Below are 17,517 nucleotides of genomic sequence, written 5' to 3'. Positions count from 1 at the left end.
TATTTATTTATTTATTTATTTATTTATTTATTTATTTATTTAATTTTTTGATTGCTCTGGCTAAGACTCCCAGTACTAGGATGATTAGAAGTAATGAGAGTGGTCACCCTTGTCTTGTTGCTGATCTTAGAGGAAAAGCTTTGGTCTTTTGCCATTTAGTGTGTTAGCTGTGGGCTTGTCACATATGGTGAAGTACATTCCTTATGTTGAAGAATTTGAGGTACATTCCCACCGTAAGAATTTATTGACATTGTGAACAGATGTTGAATTTTATCAGATAATTTTTATATTGATTGAGATGATCATATTTTTTTAAATTTTACTAATGTGATATATCACATTTATTGCTTTGTGTATGTTGAATCATATCTGCATTCCAGGGTTAAATTCCTCTTCATCATGGCATATGATCTTTTTAATGTGCTGTTGAAGTCAGCTTGCTAGTATATGGTTGAGAATTTTTGGATCTATATTCATCAGGTATATTCTTTTCTTTTAGTATCCTCATCTGGCTTTGATACTAGATAATTCTGGACTCACAAAATGAGTTTGGGAGTGTTCCTTCTTTTTCAATTTTTTGGAAGAGTTTTAGAAGGATTGTCATTAATTCTCCTTTACATGCTTTGTAAGATTCACCTTTGTAGGATTTCACAAAGTAAAACCATCTGGTCCTGGGCTTTTCTCTGTTGGCAGGTTATTGATTAAAGATTCTATCTTCTTACTTGCTACTGTTCTGTTTTGATTTTCTATTTCTTCATGATTCTGTCTTGGCAGGTTTATGTATTTAGGAATTTATTCACTTCTTCTAGGTTGTCCAATTTGTTGGTGTAGAGTCATTCATTGTAGCCTTTTATGAATATTTGTATTTCGGTGGTGTCACTTGTAATGTCTTCTCTTTTATTTCTGATTATATTTATTTGCATCTTCTCTCTTTTTCCTTATTTATTCTAACTGAAGTGTCATTAATTTTATTTCTTTACAAAAAGCCCTCTCTTTAGTTTCTTCTATTTATATTGCATTTTTTTTACCTCTATTTCATTTATTTTGCTCTCATCTTTGTTACTTCCTTCTGCTAACTTTGGATTTAGTTTCTTCTTTTTCTAGTTTCTTGAGGTGTAATGTCAGTTTATTCATGATTTCTTTTCTCAATGTAGGAGTTTATTGCTATAAACTTTCTTCCTAGAAATGCACTTGCTGTATTCCATATGTTTTGGTATGTTGTTTCCATTTTTAGTTGTTTCAATAGCTTTCTTTTTTATTCATTTTTTGAATTGGTTGCTTAGGACTGTGTTAATTCCCACACATTTATGAATTTTCCCATTTTTATCCTGTTACTGATTTCTAGTTTCATAACATGTGGTCATAAGAGATACTTGGTACAAATTCAATCTTCTCACATTTTCTAAGGCTCGTTTTGTAACCTAATATATGATCTAGCCTGGAGAATATTCCATGTATGCCTAACAAGGATGTGTATTTCATTACTGTTAGGTGCAATGTACTCTATATGTCTGTTTGGTCCATTTCATCTAAGGCAGACTTCAAGATCAGCATTTCTTCATTGGTTTTCTTCCTGGATGATCATTTATTTTTGAAAGTGCAGTATTGAAGCATTCTATTATTTGATTGCTTTCCATTTCTTTCTTCAGATCTGTTAGTATTGGCTTAATATATTTAGGTGCTCTGATGTTGTATGCTTATATATTTACAATTGTTATAGTCTCTTGATGAACTGATGCCTATATCATTACATAAAGACCATTTCTGTCTCTTGTTACAGTTTTTGACTTAAAGTCTATGTTGTCATATATAATATATCTCTTTTATTTTCCATTTGCAAGCAGTATCTTTTTCTTATGTGTGTCCTTATAACCTACGTGTGTCCTCAGAGCTGAAGTGAATTGTTTTTTTTAAGATTTATTTATTTTATTTTTTAATTTATTTTTTTCTTTAAGATCAATTAATTCACATATAGTGTATTATTAGTTTCAGAAGTAGAGTTTAATGATTCATCAGTTGCATATAACATCCAGTGCTCATTACATCAAGTGCTCTCCTTAATGCCTAACACCCAGGTACCCCATCTCCCAACCTACCTCCCCTCCTGCAACTCTCAGTTTGTTTCTTATACTTAAGAATCTCTCATGGTTTGCTTCTCTCCCTGTTTTTATCTTATTTTATTTTTCCTTCCCTTCCATTAATGTTCATCTGCTTTATTTATTAAATTTCACATATGAGTGAAATCATATGGTATTTGTCTTTCTCTGGCTGACTTATTTTGCTTAGCACAATACCCTCTAGTTCCATCCACATCATTGCAAATAGCAAGATTTCATTCTTTTGGATGGCTGAGTAATATTCCATTGTATATATATGTACCATATCTTTTTTTTAAAGATTTTATTTATTTATTTTACAGAGACAGCCAGTGAGAGAGAGAACACAAGCAGGGGGAGTGGGAGAGGAAGAAGCAGGCTCCTAGCAGAGGAGCCTGATGTGGGACTCGATCCCAGAATGCTGGGATCATGCTCTGAGCCGAAGGTAGACGCTTAATGGCTGTGCCACCCAGGCACCCGAGTACCATATCTTCTTTATCCATTCATCTGTTAATGGACATCTGGGCTCTTTCCATATTTTGGCTATTGTGGACATTGCTACTATAAACATTGTGGTGAATGAACCCCTTCAAATCACTATGCTTGTATCCTTTGGATAAATACTGAGTAGTGTAAATGTAGTTTAAACGTCTATGCTACCCAAAGCAATTAACAGATTCAATGCAATCCTTACGAAGTCAGTTTCTTTTAGCTAGCATATAGTTAGGTCTTGTTTTTAATCTATTTAGCCAGTAAATGCCTTTTGATTGGAGTTTTAATCCATTTTTTAAAGATTTTGTTTATTTATTTGACAGAGAGAGTGAGAGAGAGAGAGAGTGCGCGCACACAAGCAGGGGGAGTGGCAGGCAGAGGGAAGGAGAAGCAGGCTCCCCACTGAACAGAGAACCAGACATGGGGCTTGATCCCAGAACCTTGGGATCATGACCTGAACCGAAGGCAGGCACTTAACCAAGTGAGCCACCCAAGCACCCCTGGAGATTTTAATCCATTTATATTTAAGGTAATTATTGATAAAGGCATGAATGGCATCATCTTATTTTTCCTCTGCTTTTTTTGTGGTTCTTTTGTTCTTTTCTTCCACTTTTGTTGCCCTTCTTTGTCAATTGATGATTTTCAATTATAATATGTTTTGATTCCTTTCTCTTTCTCTTTTTTGTATCTAATGTACATTTTTGCTTTAATTATTATGAAGCCTACATGAAATATCTTATAGACGTAATAGTCTATTTTAAGCTGACAATAACTAAATTTTGACTGCATACAAAAAACTCTTTTAGTCCTCCACCATATTTTTTATGACTAATTTACCTCTTTTTGTATTGTGCATCCATTAACATGTTATTGTAGTTATACTTATTTTTAATACTTTTGTTTTTAAATCTTATAGTAGAGATAAGTGATTAATATACCACTATATTACAGTATTAGAGTATTCTGAATTTGACTATATACTTACCTTTACCAGTGTGTTTTATATTTTTAAATGTTTTCATGTTAGTAGTTATCATCCTTTCACTTTAGCTTGAAGAACTCCTTTCAGCTTTTCTTGTAAGGCAGGTCTAGTGGTGTTGAACTTCCTTAGCTTGTGTTTGGGAAAGTCTTGAAAGATAAATTTGCTGGGCAAAGTATTCTTGGTTGTCAGTTTTATCTCCCAGTATGGTTTCTGTCTTAAAGGGGTTCCCTTACAGGTGAGAATTTTTCTTGCTGCTTTTAAATTTTTCTCTTTGATTTTATACTGTTTTATTTTAATGTGTCTTGGAGAAGATCTTTTGGGATTGAAATTTTGGCTGACCTATTTGCTTCCTGAACTTGAATGTCCAAATCTTACCCTAGATATGTGAAATTCTCAGCCATTATTCGTTTAAATAATCTTTCTGCTCTTTTCTCTCTTTCTCTCTCTCTCTTCTTGTTTGACTCCAATTATGCATAGATTGTTTCTTGTAATGATTCCCCACAATTTACAAAGTTTTTCTTTATTCTTTTTATTCCTTTTTCTTTTTGCTTCTGTCTCAGGATGATTTCAAATGCTGCATCTTCTAGTTCACTAATTATTTTATTTTTTTTAATATTTTATTTATTTATTTGACAGAGATAGAGACAGCCAGTGAGAGAGGGAACACAAGCAGGGGGAGTGGGAGAGGAAGAAGCAGGCTCATAACGGAGGAGCCTGATGTGGGGCTCGATCCCAGAACGCTGGGATCACGCCCTGAGCTGAAGGCAGACGCTTAACCGCTGTGCCACCCAGGCGCCCCTCACTAATTATTTTAATTGCTTAAGTTTGTTGTTGAAGTTCCCTATTAAATTCTTCAGTTCTATGTATTCATCTCTTGAATTTCTGTTTGTTTTTTAATGGTTTCTATTTCTTCGTTGAAATTATCCTTTTGCTCATGCATTATTTTGAAGATTTCATTCAGTTTTCTATTTACGTCCTTTTATGGTTCACTGTGTTTCTCTAAGGTTATTCATAATTCTATTTAGACAGTTTATAGATCTCTGTTTCTTTAGGGTCTGTCATTGATGTTTTGTTAGTTTCCTTTTGTTATGTTTCCTTGATTAGTCATGATCCTTGTGGCTTTGTGTTGGTGTCTGTGCATTTGAGAATTTAAGTACCTCTTCCAGTCTTTATAGACTGGTTTTGGCAGATAAAACTCTTCAACAGTCAGCCTGTCTAGAGATTACAATTGGGTTGCTTGGTTGTGTCCATGGGTGGCCTTGCTACTTGTGTCTTTGAACTTGCAAGTCTGGTGTCTGGGTCAGCAGATAGTTAGGCTTGGTGTTTGGGTACATGGGAATGAGTCTGGTGTCTGCATCTGGGGGGGGTGGGCAGAGTATAGGTTAAGTGCAGTAGGCCTGGATCTTGAGTCTGTTAAGACGGGCTTGGGTCCTATATCTGTGTGGTTGATCCTGAATCCTGGGTTCACAGAGTCAATTACATGCTGGGGATCATCAATTACATGGAGGACCCAGCATCTGAGTCTGCTGGGTACAATACTGGAATGGGTTTATGGGGGCTTATTGTGAACCTGGGCCATAGGATACACCCTAGGTCATGGGAGCTGTCTGGTACTTGGATATAGCAGAAGCCTGAGATCACAGGAGCCTATTGAAAGCCTGGGCCACAGATGCTGCTTGGAGATTCAGGAAGCAGCAGGCACTGGGTAGATCAGAGACCACCAGGGTTTGCTAAATCTCACGAGGAACCTGGTACAATGGAAGCTTACTGGGGCTGTGGGAGATACCTGGTTCCTGGTTGTTCTGGGAGCTTGAGTTTGTGGGGGCTATCTGGGACCATGTTCAAGGAAACTGCCTGGAGCTGTGGAAGATGCCTGGAGTCACTGAAGCCAGCAGGTGCTGAAGAGAACCAGTGTCCTTAGTTTCCTAGGCCTGCCAGGAGCTTGTTGCCATGGAAACTGCCTGAGGTTACTGGAGCTGGCAGGCATCATGGAAGATATGGGTCTGGATTTTTAGGATCTCCTGGGTGCCTTAGTGTCAAATATGCTGCCTGGGGTTGCAGGAGGTGCCCGAGGCTGCAGAAGTCAACAGACACTGGGGTGAGCTGGAAGCCTAGTTTTGTGGACACACTCAGAGAACCACCTGAGGCTAAAGGAGTTGGCCTGGTACTGTGACATCTGTGGTGAGTTTGGGCACTCACTTCACTTCCTTCCTGCATGGGGTAGGCGTCTCTCTCTGCACTGGCCTGCTAAGGCTCTTGGTGGAAGGGTGATGGGAGTAGTGTGAGTCTATGATTTCTACTTTCCTCAGTGTCTTTTCTTATCTCTGTGCTTCATTCAGGTGTTGTAACTCCTCACTTGGAATCTTTGGTCCTTGTGAAGGTATTATCATCCATGAATGTTTGTTCAAATTGATGTTTCTAGGGGGAGATGAATGCTCAAAATTCCTGTTACCATTTTGCTGACAACACTTCCTTGTAACCATTTCCAATTTCATTTCATTGTAGTCAGAAAATATACTTTGTGTGATATTAATCCTTTTAAAGTTTTCAAGGGTTGTATGGCTTAAAATATATTCTGTCTTTTTTTAATGTTTTTTTAAATTATATTATGTTAGTCACCATACAGTACATTCTTGGTTTCTGATGTAAAGTTCGATGATTCATTAGTTGCATATAACACCCAGTGCACCATGCAATACGTGCCCTCCTTACTACCCATCACCAGCCTATCCCATTCCCCCACCCCCTCCCCTCTGAAGCCCTCAGTTTGTTTCTCAGAGTCCATAGTCTCTCATGCTTCATTCCCCCTTCTGATTACCCCCCCCTTTCTTTATCCCTTTCTTCCCCTACTGATCTTCCTAGTTCTTATCTTGAAGAATGTTCCATGTTTATTTGAGAAGAATGTATATTCTGCTGTTATTGGATGAAATATTCTATTACTGTTTGATTTAGTTGATTTATAGTGTTGTTCAAATCTTGAATACTGTGTTTGATCTTCTGGCATGTTGTTTTATCCATTATTGAAAACAAGCTACGATGTCTCCAACTGTTATTGCTGAATTATCTATCTCTCTCTTTTGACTTCTGTCAGTTTTCATTTCATATATTTCAGAGCTATATTTTTAGGTGCATATATGCTTTTAATTGCCTTGTCTCCCTGACTGAATTGTTTTTAATTGTTATGTAATATTCTTTCTGCCTCTAATAGCAATTGATATTTAAAATCTATTTTTTCTGATATTAGTATAGCCCTTCCAGCTCCCTTTCAATTACTGTTTTCATGGTATCTATTTTAACTTATTTTTACTTTCAACCTATTTGTGTCTTTGAATCTAATGTGTGTCTCTGTACATAGCATGTGTTAGTATGCAGTTGTTTATTTTAATCCACTCTACCAATCTCTGCTTTGTTATTGGAGTGTTTAATCCATTTATATTCAATGTAATAAAATATAATGTAATTATGGATCTGCTCTTTTGCTATTTGTTTTCTTAATGTCTTTTGATATCTAATCATCCATTTCTAACTTCATCTGTGTTACATAAGCAATTTATTGTATACCATTTCAATTCCTTTGTTGTTTATATTACTTCAGTTTTAGGTTTATTTTCTTAGAAGTTTCCTTGTGGATTTCAGCTAACAACTTACCTTAAAACAACCTAGTTTCTTAAATTCTATGTATGAGTAAAATCATATGGTATTTATCAGACAAAACAGATGAATGTCAGGGAAGGGAAGGAAAAAATAAAATATGATAAAAACAGAGAGGGAGGCAATCCATAAGAGACTCTTAACTATAAGAAACTGAGGGTTGCTGGAGGGGAGGTGGGTGGGGGGATGAGGTAATTGGGGGATGGACATTAAGGAGGGCACTTGATGTAATGAGCACTGGTTATTATATGCACTGATGAATCACCAAATTCTACCCCTAAAACTAATAATACACTACATGTTAAGTAAATTGAATTTAAAAAAATTAAAAATTAAAAAAAATTAGTACAGATTAATGTCAATTTGATTTCAATAGTATATAAAAACCTTGTTTCAATATAGCCCCATTCCTTGCTTTTGTTCTATCATTGTCTTACATAGTATATCTATATATTATTAACCTACCAACACAGTTTTAGAATTATTGGTAATAGACGTTTTATTTATTTATTTATCTTTTTAAAGATTTATTTATTTATTTTAGAGATTGGGGATGGGCAAAGGGAGAGGGAGGGAGAGTCTCAAATGGACTCCATGCTGAGTGCAGAGCCAGATGGGGGCTCGATCTCACAACCCTGAGATCAGGACCTGAGCCAAAACCAAATGAAACTGCTTGGAAAACCAAAAACAGGGCACAGTCCAATCATTAAAAGTTGCACACTGTGACTGTATAGAAACCAGGTGCATGGTACACCTTCCAGTTCCACCATTGTCCAAGTGGAGTGCCATTTCTTCTGATATGAAAGTGTTCAAATTGACAACATGGAGTCCATTTATCCTTCAACTTGCATTCCATCCATTGCTTATATGTGTAGGAGAGCTTGGGATACTCAAATGCATGCTTATACTAGCTGTTGTACCACTAAGACCATGCAAACCTATGTTTTCCCAGAAGGGTTGCAAATTAGTCTCTACAGATGAACTGATTTCCATTGAAGTAGCTCAGTTAGGGGAAACTACAGTCCGTCTTGGGGGAGCTCTAGAGTTTTGTGGTAGAGGAACTTTTCCACACAGGAAGCTGATCAAATCTCTCTACAAATAGTTCTTCTGCATTTTTTAACCTAAACCAACACATACTTATTGCACAGCTGATAGGCAATTTGAATTCCAATACCAAAGATTCACTGATGGGTACCCATGCTTTCTTTGTAGAGGTTGATGATGGTGGTGGCCACATTTTGGAAGGGGACCCAGAGAAAAAGTCCTGGCTGCTGACACACTCAGTCAGAAAAAGTGGGGTAGGGGAGAAACACAAAAGAAACAGAGAGATTTTACTTGGGTGTCAGTCACTCCAGAAGGCCACATTAGGTCTCACCATTTTGTTGCAGGATTTCAGAATCCCACACTCAGTGCAAGGATGGCAGGAAGGGGGTCAGGTTGAAGGGGAGCCTGGGAGCCCAGAATCACAGCCCAGCATAGGGGAGATGAAGGGAGATGCCCTTTCCTAGTCCCTGCCCCAAAGCTGGCTCAGGCCTGCCCCCATAGCTTTCCTTCCCCATTTTGTGACTGGCCTCTTTTTTACTCTTTTTTTAAAAATTTAATTTATTTGTTTTTGAGAGGGAGGGAGGGGCAGAAGGAGAGGGAGAGAGAGGATCTCAAGCAGGCTTTGTGCTGAGCTTGGAGCCTGATGTAGGGCTCAATCTCAGGACCCTGAGATAATGACCTGAGCCAAAATCAAGAGCCTTGTGCTTAACCACCTGATCCACACAAGTGCCCCTCTTTCTTTATTCTTGATATTAATTTTTTTCTGTTATTATTTCCTTTGTGATTGAAGAACTTTCTTTAACAATTATCTTAGAGTATGTCAACTTTGTTTCCATCACCTGAGTATTCCCAAAAGATATTTTTTTTTGGCCTCCATAGTTTCAAATTAGAAATCTGTCATTTGGATCATTGTTTTTCTTTTTCTTTCTTTCTTTTTTTTTAAAGATTTTATTTATTTATTTGACAGAGAGAGGGAGACAGCCAGCGAGAGAGGGAACACAAGCAGGGGGAGTGGGAGAGGAAGAAGCAGGCTCCCAGTGGAGGAGCCTGATGTGGGGATCTATCCCAGGACTCTGGGATCACGCTCTGAGCCAAAGGCAGATGCTAATGACTGAGCCACCCAGGCGCCCCTGGATCATTGTTTTTCTATGAATAAAGTATTGTTTCTCTGTTTTCTTCTTTTATGAGATTTTTAGTCTTTACGTTTCTGAAGATTAATTATGATGTGTCTGTATGTGCATTTATCTGCACTTATCCCATTTAGGGTAAACTCAGTCCTTGAATTAATAGCTTTATGCCTTGTACAAAATTTGGGAAATTTTCAGCCATTTTATTTTTTTCACCTGTGGGCTTCCCCAGTGCTTAGTTCAGGATATACAGGAGACGGGGCGCCTGGGTGGCACAGCGGCTGGGCGTCTGCCTTCAGCTCAGGGCGTGATCCCGGCGTTATGGGATCGAGCCCCACATCAGGCTCTTCTGCTATGAGCCTGCTTCTTCCTCTCCCACTCCCCCTGCTTGTGTTCCCTCTCTCGCTGGCTGTCTCTATCTCTGTCAAATAAATAAATAAAATCTTTAAAAAAAAAAGGATATACAGGAGACAATACACATACACATGTACACACACACACACACAATCAATGTCATGTTGTTCCTTGAGTCTTCAGCCAGTCTTTTTTTTTTTTTTTTTTGTATTTTCTCCACATCTTAGAGTCTTCTGACATTTGGTTTATATGTTTTATCCAGGAATTTTAGCCATAATTATCAAGAATAATGGGATGGAGATTTATTCCAGCTCATCTGGAATCAGAAGTTTTCAGGATAATCTTATAAGTAGGCCTACCTGTTGTTATTTGGGTGGAAGATGGGTGGGGATGCTGATGGCTAATTTCTAACAATATTAATTTTATCTTGCTCCTAGAATTCTATCATTTCCTTAATTTAAAATTCTATCAACTCCTTAATTTATTTAATAAACAAATGTGCTTTGAATATCTAACTCTTGCAAGGAAGTTTTCTATTTCTCTTGATGTACACTTGATCAAGAAAAATTCAATATACATCTCAGAGTATAATATCTGTGCATGATCCAGTTGATAAGGGAAGCACAGGATCTTATAAAGGCACAGAGAGGTACCTAAGTCAGACTTGGAGAGAAATCTGGGAAGGTTTTCCAGAAGATAATTCTAAATTAGGAGCTGAAGGAAAATTAGTCACATGAAAAGTGGGAAAAGAATATTCCAAGAGCATAAAATATTTATTCAGTTTCATCAATATATCAGAATGCACCACGCATTCATGGAAATGTGAGTACTTCAGCATGGTTGGAGCAGAGAATTGTAGTGAAGTGTAGAACTATAGGAATGAGGTTGGAAAGATAGGCCTGCAGGACTTAATACACCATATTAAGGAAGTTTTGTTTTGTTTCGTTTTTAGATACAGGTGAATCATTGGAAGAATTAGGCAACAGAATAGAAGGATCACATTTGGAATTCAGAAAGATTACTTTAATGAAAAATATGTTTGTTGGAATGGGCAAAATTGGAAGTAGAGGGAACCAATAGAGGATGGTAAGAATAAGTAATAAAGAGATGACAGTTGTCTAAATTAGAATAGAGGTGGTGCAGAAAGACAGAAGAAGCTAAATTTAAAAATTAAGAAGATAGAATTTATGGGATGTGTGTGGGTATTACTAGGTGTAGATGTTAAAGGTATCACCTAGATTGTGTGAATGGGTAGATGGCAGAGTGATCATATACCATTATTCAAACTAACACTCTTTCAAGAGTGAAAGGGAGTATCATTATTGATTACATTGCAATAACAAATGTAAATCAGTTCTGTTCTAGGCAAATCAGAATATATGGCCAGCCAAGTATACGGTGATTCTAGTAAAAGAGCACACTTTTTGGAGGAATATTATACTTTAAAACATTTTAATTTATCCTGAGAAAATTTTTTTAAAAAATAGTTTTAAATGCCCATGGGACACACGCTTATTAATAAATGAGTAGTATTTCTTTGGGTAGAGAGGATGGGGTGGATATAATATGAGATTACAATCTTCATGAGTACAGAGACCATGTCTGCATAAATACCATCTTATCATCAGTACCTAAAACAATGCTTAATACATTGAAGGGATGCAAAATGTTACATTAATTAGTTAATTAATATTCATCATATTTAGAGGGGAAGTTGTGTTCTAAGGCCTAGGTAAGTATTGTTTTGCACTTGAATGTACATAAAATGAGATAAGTGGGCGAAGGAACACAAGTCTTGTGCATACTCCAAAGAATGGCTGTTATAGGCAGAGGATAATAGAAAAGGTTGTTAGTATAGTCAAAAATTCCTATCAATGCCAATCTTTGCTTTTCACTGAGACACAACTCATCTGCTCTGTGCTTTCCCCTACCATTGGTGCCCTTGGTTTGGGGGAGGTTTACATAGCACTTTCTTCTCTCATCAGGGAGGCAGACAGATGAAGTAGAAAGATGATTTGAGTGAGAAGCTTATTTTTAGCCGCATTTCAAAATCTAATTAACAGTGAGTCTCTTTATCCCTAGGTAAGTTACTTTACCACTTTGTATCTTACCAAATGAGGTCAAAATGAAGATTCAAATAATTTTTTAAAATTTCTTGCAGGTAGCATCCTCCAATTCTGGGGCAACCGAATTGGGACATACATAAGCAGGCAACTTACCATAGGTCTTGTTACTAATCTTTCTGAAGAAGTAGTGATCTGCAACTATGTCTGCTTGGCTCAGTCCTCAGTAAGACACATGAAACTCAGACACAGCCAAAGGAGCAGAATAGTGGTGAGACTATTCTATTCCTAAGCCTTTTGCTATTTGAAACCAGTAGCACTGCCAAACAGCAGTGGGAAACAGTCATGGTCCTACATTTGGAGAAAAGAGAAATAAGTGGAATAACAACTATCTAAAACTCATTTGCAAAGCTATTATTTTAGGAAGAGTTGAAAGCTTTAAATAAAATGAAGGGAGTTATCTAATTTAAAGCAAATTTAAGGACTAGAGTCCCTGGAGAATATAAACTAACTAAGGGAAACTGGGAAAATCCTAAAAGGGCCGGTGATCAAGCCACAGATGGTTGCAGTGGGATTGACAGAGTAATATTCTTTGCCCACTGCTGGTGTAGTCTGTGTTTTACTGTGGATAAGGGGTTTGTCAAGGTACTAGTATTCATGATCCACACCCTAGACATAATAGCAAATAATGTACTAGTTGGAGATAATAATGCATAAGTAAGAGTTTGACAATTTCTTAATGGTCAAATGATCATAATGACAGTATCTCCCTTCCTCATAGCATCATCATGAAGATTATATGATATAATATATCTGAAGTGGGTGGCACATAGTAAACGATCAGTAAATTTAACTGTTAGTAAACACTGATGTTATTGTAGTATAAGTTGCCAGATACATCAGCAATCCCAAGAAAGTTGAAATCAACAAGGACCGGAGAAGTCAGGGGTGCAAGGAACTTGAGCTGGGGTTTGAAATGTATTTATATTTCACATTCTTTCATGACTTAGAAGAAATATACAAAACAAATTAGAATAATGTCACTTCTTGCAGTATTACTAATTAGCGGATACATGCATTGTGTACATTTCTTGACTCTTTGAATGAACACAACACTGTTATACATTATACAGTGAAGGAAACTGTGGAGCAGATAAATTAGGAAATGCAACTGATTTCTGTGCATTGATTTTGTATCCTGCCACATTACTGAATTGCTGTATGAGTTCTAGTAATTTGGGGGTGGAGTCTTTTGTTTTCCACATAAAGTATCATGTCATCTGAGAAGAGAGAGAGTTTGACTTCTTCTTTGCCGATTTGGATGGCTTTTATTTCTTTTTGTTGTCTGCTTAGGCTAGGACTTCTAGTACTATGTTGAACAATAGTGGTGAGATTAGGCATCCTTGTGCTCCTGATCTTAGGGGAAAAGCTGTCACTTTTTCCCCATTGAAAATTATATTCCCTGTGGACTTTTCATAAATGGCTTTTATGATATTGAGATATGTTCCCTCTATCCCTGTACTTTGAAGAGTTTTAATCAGGAAAAGACACTGTATTTTGTCAAATGCTTTCTCTGCATCGATTGAGAGGATCATATGGTTCTTGTCTTTTCTTTTATTAATGTGCTCTACCAGGTTGATTGATTTGCAAATGTTGAACCACCCTTGCATCCCAGGAATAAATCCCACCACTGGGTCATGATGGGTAATCCTTTCAATGTACTGTTGGATCCTACTGGCTAGAATCCTGTTGAGTATTTTGACATCCATGTTCATCAGGGATATTGGTCTGTAATTCTCCTTTTTGGTGGGATCTTTGTCTGGTTTGGGGATCAGGGTAATGTTGGCCTCATAGAACGAGTTTGGAATTTTCCCTTCTATTTCTATTTTTTGAAACAGCTTCAGAAGAATAGGTATTATTTCTTCTTTAAATGTTTACTTGAATTCCCCCGGGAAGCCATCTGGCCCTGGAACTCTTGTTTTTGGGAGGTTTTTGATCACTGCTTCAATTTCCTTGCTGTTCATTGGGCTATTCAGATTGTCTAATTTTTCCTGTTTCAGTCTTGGTAGATTATAAGTTATCAGGAATGCATCCATTTCTTATAGATTGCTTAATTTTTTTGGCATATAGTTGCTGGTAATAATTTCTCATAATTGTTTCTATTTTTCTTTTTGGTGTTAGTCATGATCTCTCCCCTTTAATTCATGATTTTATTAATTTGGGTCTTTTCCATTTTCTTTTGGATAAGTCTGGCCAATGGTTATTGATCTTATTAATTCTTTCAAAGAACAAGCTTCTAGTTTCATTGACCTGTTCTACTGTTTTTCTGGTTTCTAGTTCATTGATTTCTGCTCTAATCTTTATTATTTCTCTTCTCCTGCTTGGATTAGGCCTTATTTCCTGTTCTTTCCCCAGGTCCTTTAGGTGTAAGTTTAGCTTGTGCATGTGGGATTTTTCTAATTTTTTGAGAGAGAATTGGATGGCTATGTATTTCCCTCTTAAGACTGCCTTTGCAGTATCCCATAGATTTTGGACATACATATTTTCATTCTCATTAGTTTCCATGAATTGTTTAAGTTCTTCTTTAATTTCCTGGTTCACTCAATCATTCTTTTTTTTAAAAAAAGATTTTATTTATTTATGTGACAGAGAGACAGCCAGCGAGAGAGGCAACACAGCAGGGGGAGTAGGAGAGGAAGAAGCAGGCTCCCAGCAGAGGAGCCCGATGTGGGACTTGATCCCGGAACACCAGGATCACGCCCTGAGCTGAAGGCAGACGCTTAACGACTGCGCTACCCAAGCGCCCCCCACCCAATCATTCTTTAGCAAGATTCTCTTTAAGTTCCAAGTGTTTGAGTTCCTTCCAAATTTCTTCTTGTGTTTTGGTTACAGTTTCAAAGCATTGTGGTCTGAAAATATGCAGGGATAATCTCAATATTCTGGCATCAGTTGAGACCTGATTTGTGACCCAGTATGTGGTCTATTCTGGAGAAAGTTTCATGTGCTTTCGAGAAAAATGAGTATTCTGTTGTTTTAGGATGGAATGTTCTGTATGTATGTATAAAGTCCATGTGGTCCAATGTGTCATTCAAAGCTCTAGTTTCTTTGTTGATCTTCTGCTTAGACGATCTGTCCATTGCTGTGAGTGAAGTGTTTAGGTCTCCTACTATTAATATATTATTATCTATATGTTCCTTCATTTTGTTTATTAATTGGTTTATATAATTGGCTGCTCCCATTTTGGGGGCATAGATATTTACAATTGTCAGATCTTCTTGTTAGACAGATCCTTTAATTTTGGTATAGTGTCCTTCTACATCTCTTATTACAGTCTTTGGTTTAAAATCTAATTTTTATGATATGAGCATTGCTACCCCAATTTTCTTTTGAGGTCCATTTCCATGGTAAATGGTTCTCCATCCCCTCAGTTTCAATCTGGAGGTGTCTTTAGGTTCAAAATGAGTCTCTTGTAGAGAGAATATGGATTGGTCCTGCTTCTTTATCCAATCTGAAACCCTGTGTCTTTTCATGGGAACATTCAGCCCATTTACATTCAGAGTAACTATTGAAAGATATGAATTTAGTGCCATTATATTGCCTATAAGGCCTCTGTTTCTGTAGGTTTTCTATTTATTTCTTATCTATGTGACTTTTGGGGTTTCTCATCATTTACAGAATCCCCCTTAATAGTTCTTGCAGGGCTGGTGGTCCTGTAATATTTCTTGGTGGTCACATATTTTTTCAGTTTCTGCCTGTCCTGAAAGCTCTTTATCTCTCCCTCTGTTCTGAATGACAGTATTGCTGGGTAGTATTCTTGGCTGCATGTTCTTTTCATTTAGATTCCTGAATATGTCCTGCCAGCCCTTTATGGCTTGCCAAGTCCCTGTGGACAGGTCTGATGTTATTGTGATGTGCCTCCATCTGTATGTAAGAAATCTCTTCCCCCTAGCTGCTCTCAGGATGGCTTCCTTGGCTCTAAGATTTGCAAACTTCACTATTACATGTTGGGATGTTGATCTATTTTTACTGATTTTTAGAGGGGTCTTCTCTGCCTCTTGGACACCAATGCTTGTTTCTTTCCCCAGATTAGGGAAGTTCTCAGCTATAATTTGCTCAAATATACCTTTTAGTCCTCTCTCTCTCCACCCCCTCGGGGATCCCAATAATTTTGACATTGGAGCATTTCATGGCATCATTGATCTCTCTAAATCTATTTTCATGTGCCACTAGCTGCCTATCCTTGTCTTCAGCTTCCTTCCTTTCTATCAGCTTATCTTCTAGATCTTTAATTCATTCTTCTGCCTCATTTACCCTGGATGTTAGAGTATCCAGTTTAGACTGCATCTCATTCATAGCATTTTTAAGTTTGGCCTAATTAGATCTCATTTCTGCCGTTAGAGATTCTATATTGTCACTAAAGCTTTTTTCGAGTCTAGCTATTGTGTTCATGATTGATATCCTGAAGTCTGTCTCTGACATCTTGCTTATATACATATCCATTAGTACTGTGGCAGAAGACATTGTCTCTGGATCTTTCCTTTGTTGGGAGTTCCTCCTCCTAGTCATTCTGTTGATGGATGTTTGAACGAATGGACAGAGTCCAAAATACCAACCATGACCCAAGTTAGATGCACCCTAGCAAAATCTGGCATGGTCAGATGCCACCACCAAAAAAACAAAACAAAAAAAACAAAGCTCAAATGAAACACAAGAATAAAAGTAAAAAATTTAAAACACACACACACACACATATATATATTAAAAAGGGGGGAAGAAAGGGGGGCTGTAATCTCTCAGTGTGTACAAAGCAGGGTGTTTCAGTTGTTCCTGGGTGTATTTTGGTCTGTGTGTTTTAGAAGACACTACATCCCAAAATTACTAGGAAAGTAAAACTTGTATACATAAACAGATAAAACTGAGTAGAGTGAAAAACAGGCAAAAATAGAGCATATATCTATAAAAAATATAGGTGTGTAAAAATACAAGTTGAAAAGGGCCTATGAAAAAATGAGTTGGTATAATAGACATCTAGTTGAAATGAGGAGAAGGTATAAAGAAGAATACAGCAATGGAAAATGGCATGAGAAAAGGAAAAAAAAAAAACAAAACAAAAAGAAAGGAGGGAAGAAAAGGAAAGGAAAATTATATCTATAAAATAAGCAAATTGTGAGGCCACACCTGGAGCTCAATATACAATTTTCCCCTTGTGTTGGGATTTTACAGTCTTATAGGATCCAAAGGATTGTCATCCACCTCTTCTTCCAGCCTGTCTTCTGAGGGAGGGCTGTGCCACTCTGTTCCTCAGGTAATCCTGCCTGTGTGGAGTTGCTCCACCTCCTGTTTGGGGGATGAGCTCAGTGGAATCCAGACTTCTGAGTGTCTTTTGTATCCTGGGGCCTTTCTGCACCTCTTCAGGGGATCAGAGCAAAAATGGCCACCACCAAACCTCTGGCATAGAGCAGAAAATTTGCAATCTGCCCTCTTTAATAAACTCTGCAGGACAGTCTCCACTTCTGCTGTGCTGCTGAAAACCACAGCTTTCCGTGGTGCATGCCCACAGCTACTCTCCCAGAAGTGTTTTCAGGGGCCTGGGAGTATCTCTGCCCTTTGTGCTTTTAAAACCTCGAGAGGCTGTGGGTTCTCATGCACACCCGAAGCTCCAGAATCAGGTCTGGTTCTGCCGTAAAGCCTTTTCATGGCCACTATTG

The 17,517-nt window shown here is 37.5% G+C and overlaps 1 protein-coding gene and 1 pseudogene across 1 annotated transcript in view; one reads left to right on the top strand and one right to left on the bottom strand.

Moving 5' to 3' along the window:
• Positions 1-17,517, top strand: part of LOC103671956 (putative P2Y purinoceptor 10) — a 59,123-nt gene that overhangs the window by 33,484 nt on the left and 8,122 nt on the right. The window lies entirely within an intron of this gene.
• Positions 5,557-17,506, bottom strand: LOC103671977 (annotated as a pseudogene).

This window comes from Ursus maritimus (assembly GCF_017311325.1).
Source record: "Ursus maritimus isolate PB19 chromosome X unlocalized genomic scaffold, ASM1731132v1 scaffold_X1, whole genome shotgun sequence".
Taxonomy (NCBI): domain Eukaryota; kingdom Metazoa; phylum Chordata; class Mammalia; order Carnivora; family Ursidae; genus Ursus; species Ursus maritimus.
Note: the sequence above shows the minus strand (reverse complement) of the source record. Positions and strands in the feature narration are given on the sequence as shown.